General features: G+C 48.0%; 1 non-coding gene across 1 annotated transcript; it reads right to left on the bottom strand.

Moving 5' to 3' along the window:
- Window positions 1–5,110: 5,110 nt before the first annotated feature.
- Window positions 5,111–5,214, bottom strand: LOC115517338. Its single transcript, XR_003969802.1, has one exon. It is a non-coding gene; the product is annotated as a U6 spliceosomal RNA (small nuclear RNA).
- Between the last annotated feature and the right edge of the window lie 968 nt (window positions 5,215–6,182).

The raw sequence follows: 6,182 nt of genomic DNA, 5'->3' as shown, positions 1-6,182 counted from the left end.
AGCCCACCCGAAGCTCAAAGTTTTATCGTAGAAACAGATTTCATACCCTGTGAAGGGGTAAAAGGAAAAAAATGCGGGGCACCAAGTGTATTTACAGTGTGATCTCACTTTTGTTGTATGAATAGAAAAAACCTGGAAGGCAGTCTGAATTAACAGAGGTGTAGACAGAAGCTTTGGGCCATGGGGTTATATCCATGCATATCTTCCCCCCCCCTTTTAATTTCTAGTTTCCAAGTTTTCCACAGTGACCATTATGATTTAATTTTTTTTTTTAATGTGACTTTGAGGATGGAGAAAAAGAAGTGAGCAGACTGGGTTCTAGCTCTTGAGTGAGTCGGAGAAATGTCCTCAACAGCTTGAGGACATCAAGACCTCAAGACCTCAACCTCTGAGGTCTCCCACTCAAGGTTGCAGATCCCAGGCTCTTGTCTCTTCTGAGGACACTGGGGGCTTGTGCCGCTGGGTGGGCCGGCTGGGAACTTTCGCAGAAGGCAGCACTGTAGCCAGGCTGCTGACGCCCCGGTCCCTGGGCACTTTCAGTCTCCAGGGCTCTGGTCCTCTAGGAATCTGGTGATGTACTCCAAGGGGGAAAAGAGTCTGTGTATTAGGCATATGGTAATCAAATTAAGGAAGTGCCTGTCACCTAGCAAATAAAAAAAAGCTGCGATTGAGTCGGATTATCTCAGCCACATGTCACTGCACCCCAAAAAGCAAAGGACGGCAGCCTGACTTATCCGGTCCCAGTCACGGTGTTCAAAGCATTTTGCGGGAGTTTTCCTAGTTGAGGCTCCCGAGGTGGGTACTCATCACCCCCATTTCTTTCCCTTTTAATTAGTTAATTAATTAATACTTGAGAGAGAGAAGTGAGGGAGAGAGGGGGAGAGAGAGAGAGAGAGAGAGAGAGAGAGAGAGAGAGAGAGAGAGAATCTTAGGCAGGCTGCATGCTCAGTGTGGAGCCCAATGCGGGGTCTCGATCCCATGACCCCGGAATCATGACCTGAGCTGAAATCAAGAGTCAGACGCTTGACTGACTGGGCCACCCAGGCGCCCCCTCATCACCCCTGGTTTACGGGTGGGAACCTTCAGCTCAGAAAGCAGGTAACCTGACCACCAGGTCTCCCGGGTAGAAAAGACTGGAATTCAGCCCCCCCCCCCCCCGCCCCCGTCTGCTGTGAAGCAGCGTCTCCAACCTCTGCTCCGTTCTGTCTCCCACTCCAGCTGTACTGTCACCGTGCGTGCAGATGTCTGAGGCCCGGGCAGTGGGGACAGCAGGCCATCCAGTGGCAAAATGCTGGCAAGTCTGAGGACCGCAGACGCTTAGAATGGGTACAGTTATTTCTAATGAAACCAGATGCAGGGAAGGCTACCCTTAGCTGCCTTTCCTGGGGGTTATAAGTGAGGAAATTGGGGTTTCTCTCTCTCTCTTTCTCTTTCTCTCTCTCTCACATCCACACACACGAGAGAGAGAAAATATAACCCTCCTTATGTTAACTATAAAAATCTTTCCCTCTGCTTGGGATTTGAAATTAAAGGCCAACTACTATACCTGATATACATACATCTCACAAAAGGCTGATACCTTATACCGAGACCTGACCTTTGTGGTTGAACTGTTTTTCTTGAAATGTTTTCCTCGCTCGTTCCAGCTTTGCTTACTTAGTAGGTATGAAAAACAATGATGAGACATATAGGAGATACCAGGGACACATAGATTGGAAACCGTAAGTTAAAACGAAGAGAAAGAGTTGTTTCTTTTCCCCATCAAAACAATGTTTCCATCAATATGATACATACTGTTTCCTGTGTTTCAATTTCACTTCCTCTGTAGTTCAGATTCTTCTGATTCATTTTATATATCATGGCCAGATTAATGTTTCTAAAATACCACATTCATGATATCATCTCTTATTTCCCCTAGAACATTCAGTGGTTCCCGCTTGTCTAGGATAAAATACAAACTTGTGGGTTTTGAACTCGGGTTCTTTTTTTTTTAAGTTTATTTATTAATTTTGAGAGAGAGAGAGAGAGGGGGAGGGAGGGAGGGATAGCTCTCAGGTTTCTTCTTAATCTGTCTTCAACTTTACCTTTCCAGCCATCTTCCCAGTAATTCCCATGAACCATCCTCTTGCCCAGACGAACCAGTCTCTCCCATGGTCCTCTGAACATACACAGTATTTGCTTTACTGCTCAGGGAAGGAAAGAACAAAGGAAGTTCTCCCTTCCCTTTTCCTTTTTCTGAAGTCCTACCCTATCTCTCAGGCACTATGCACATCTTGCCGTTTTTTTTAAAAAATGAGTAGGGGCACCTGGGTGACTCAGTCGATCGAGCATCTGACTCGATTTCGGCTCAGGTCACCATCTCACGGTTCATGAGTTTGAGCCCCGCGTCGGGCTCTGCACTGACAGTGTGGAGCCCGCTTCAGATCCACTGTCCCCCCCCTGCCTCTCTGCCCCTCCCTGGCTCACAGTATCTCAAATAAATAAACTTAAAGAAAAAAAAAAAAAGATTAAAAACTGAGTAAGCATTCCTTGACTCTCCCAGCCTGGGGCGACCCGAATCGCCCTTATCACAAACTGTCTGCGGTTGGAGTCACCCTGCGGGGGCTGGACCGGCTCAGTGCCTCAGGTCACCGCGCTCCGTAAGCACCCAATGAAAACAACATGTCCTGTGCTGCTGGCTAACTGGGAGTGCCTCCTGTCCCTGCTGCAAAATACTGCAATACCCAGAGAGGACCTCTTACCCTTCAGATCACAAATACTAATTCTTCTTGTCCTGTGTTCAAGATGCGTATGTTGGGGGCATTCGCTTATTATTTGTCATGCATTTGCCACCCATGACTAATCCTATTCTATGAATGAAATGGAAGGGGGGGGGAGGGGAAAATATTTGCATGACCTCACAAAGCCCAGTCTGTTGGTGGAGCCTTGAACCCACATTTCCTTCTGCTAATTGAGTAGGCCGCTGTTCCTTCTAAACCATGACTCATAGGCCGTCAGGAACTTCTGTAAATATTCTGATGGCTTTTGTCATCCCCTCTTTTTTCTTTTTTTCTCCAAAGGGCCAGATAGTAAACATTTTAGGCTGTGCAGGCCGTGTGGTTTTCTGTTGCAACTGTTCAACTCTGCCCCTGTAGTGGAAAAGCAGCCGTAGGCAGTGCGTAACCTAACGGGTGTGGCTGTGTTCCAAAAAAATTTTAGTTGCAAAAAAGAGACCGTGGACTGGATTTGGTCTGCAGGCTGTAGTTGGCCGACCCCCTGCTATAGAAGGTTCGCTATAGAAGGTTCCCCTCTCTGGGTTCCTCACGTTGGGCTGAAAAGTCAAGTTTAGGATCCTGAGCAGGCCCCGCCATCGTGTATAGGCCAATGGGTGGATTATGGCCTCGGCTGGGAAGGCTGGCTGGTTAGGATAAATTGGGAAGTTGTGGATGTTCAAGCAATAGACCGTTGCCTCACGAGCAGTAGACGGGGGATCATTCCATGAACGTGGGGGTTGATCTAAGGGGAGCATACTGAGGAGACTCTCAGCATTTGGGGCACTTAGTCCCCTGAACTAACCAGCCTGGGGGTGTTCTCCACTGTAGAGTTGCATCATCTCCCCACACATCCAGAATGTTCCATTATGCCCAAAGTTTACACCGATAATCCACAGGCTGTCCCATTTCTCACATCTGGGACCCCAAGTGATGTCTTAATTATGACAGGTGTATTACAATGAGTTCCCTGGTCGCCTCAGGAAAAACAGGTTTAAAAACTAACCGTTCAAGTGTTCAGTTCACCTCCATGGCTCCCTCCTAAGGGCACCCACATACTCAAGGGCAGTGCCCTACAAACAGTGCTGGAATTTGAGGGCTTTATCATTAAGGTCGGCAAGCTTGTTCTAGTTCTGATGTTCTGAGGGGGAGAACTATCGACCCCCCCCCCCTTTTTAAAAATAGAACCAGCGTGAGATCTGGGACTAAGAACACAAAAGTTTTTCCACGGTCTTCAAGGAGTTGTGGCAACTATCAGGAACTCCTAATAAATTCCAGGAAACAATTTCAATGGTTTCTTTCTTTTTTTTTTTTTTAGTAAAATTTTTTTTAGATGTTTATTTATTTTTGAGAGAGAGAGAGAGAGAGAGAGAAAGAGAGAGGCAGAGTGTGAGTGGGGGAGGGGCGGAGAGAGAGAGAGGGAGACCCAGAATCAGAAGCAGGCTCCAGGCTCTGAGCTGTCAGCACAGAGCTGGACGTGAGGCTCCAACCCACCAACCGAGCTTAACCAACTGAGACACCCAGGCGCCCCTCAGTGGTTTCTTTTTTAAAAATTTTCCAAATTGTGGGCACCTGGGTGGCTCAGTCGGTTGAGCGTCCGACTGTAGCTCAGGTCACGATCTCACGGTTTGTGGGTTCAAGCCCTGCTTCAGACTCTGTGCTGACAGCTCGGAGCCTGGAGCCTGCTTCGGATTCTGTGTCTCCCTCTCTCTCTGCCCCTCCCCTGCTCGTGCTCTGTCTCTGTGTCAAAAATAAATAAAAACACTAACAAATAAATTTTCTAAATTGAACTATAGTTGACACATAATGTTACCTTCGTTTCAAGCATACAACATAGTGATTCCACACCTGGGTACATTTTGCTGTGTTCACTGCAAGCGTGGAAAAATTTCAGTGGCTTCCTGAGAGCTTAAACTGCAGAGAAAGAAGTGGAGGAAAGGTTTAAAATTTATGCTTAGGAGAAAGCAGGCTGGTCTTAGGCAGTTAATGTAAATAATGAGCAAATAATTCTTTAAGTTGGCTCTTAACTCTTGTTCTAATTCTCTTTCTTTTCTTTTCTACATAATAGTAGTAAATACTTGCATGGCATTCAGCCTGAGCTATGCATACCTGTGGGTATTTACATATGTCAGTTTATTTAACCCTCCTCCCTGCCCACCCTCCGAGGCTGGCCCTATTACATCCCCATTTTGCAGGTGAGGACAGTAAGGCACTAAGAGGTGAAATGACTTGCCTAAGTCCTCATGGCTTGGCAAAGGCTGCAAATGGCCTGTGTGCTCACCCACCCTGCCGTCTGGCTCTCGTCTTTTATTTATTTACTTAGCTGGTTAGTTTTTATTTTACTTCCAGTTAGTTAACATAAAAATCTGGAACGCTTCCCAAATTTGTGTGTCAGCCTTGCACAAGGACCTTGCTAATCATCTCTGTATTGTCCCAATTTTATATGTAGGCTGCCGAAGGGAGCACTGCCTCTCATCTTTTAAATGGATGTTATGGCAGTCAGAGAAGTTCAAGTGTGTCCCTTCTGATGGATGCATCCCTTCCCAGGGCAGACCGAGCAGTCCCTCATTCCATCCCTCCCTCGACCAAGATTTCCAACACTTGCCATCTGCTGGGCGCAGACTCTGCCTGTGTAGCTTGCTCAGAAGGTAGCCGTGTCCCCGGGGGTCATTCTGGCTGACAGCACTATTGGGTGAGGTGAAGGCGAGCCCCTGTGTCATGTCACCTCCATGAACTGCCCTTAGCCCAGAGGAGCACACGTGGTTCCCAAGGTGCACCTGTTAACTGAGCTCACGGGACAGGTGTAGCAAATCAGAAGGCTCGTGTATTTTAATTTGCAGTGAGAAATATTACTGCCTGGAAGGGGTTTGATGAGCTTGGGATTTTGGAAGGGAAGGTTGGACGACTTGAATGTTGAGCGCCATCGGAAAAATCAGCTGGTCACAGCCCCCTGGGTAACTAGCCTCCATTGTTGCTGAGACACCAACCTCGGGATGGGGGGGGGGGTGGCTAACGCTGCCCCTCCCCGCCTCTGTGTGCAGGGTGGGTCTTGGGAGAGGCCTCACCTGTGAGGAAGGTGGAGGGGCCTCCAGTGCTCTGCCCGCCTCTGCCCCTCCCTCCCTCTCAGGACACTTTAGTTCTCTATGTTTGTTAGCACAGCCCATCTGTGATTGGGAAGTGGGCATCTCTCTCGCTCTCTCTCTCTGGGACTTTGCATATATAGACCCTCAAGCTGGTGGGGGGAGTAGAGTGGTGACCCTGGGGGGGGGCACATAATGACCGGTAACACTATTTTAATGGGAAAATCCAAGATCTTGGCTTCTGCTGCTTCCCTGGGTTCCTCACTGCTCCAAGAGGGTAAAGTGCACACTGCCATGTGGTTACATCTTTTTTGAAAAGGTAATCGCTACGGGGCACCTGGGTGGCTCAGCG

The sequence above is a fragment of the Lynx canadensis genome, chromosome B3 (genome assembly GCF_007474595.2).
Source record: "Lynx canadensis isolate LIC74 chromosome B3, mLynCan4.pri.v2, whole genome shotgun sequence".
Taxonomy (NCBI): domain Eukaryota; kingdom Metazoa; phylum Chordata; class Mammalia; order Carnivora; family Felidae; genus Lynx; species Lynx canadensis.
This window is presented reverse-complemented; position numbering and strand designations above follow the sequence as displayed.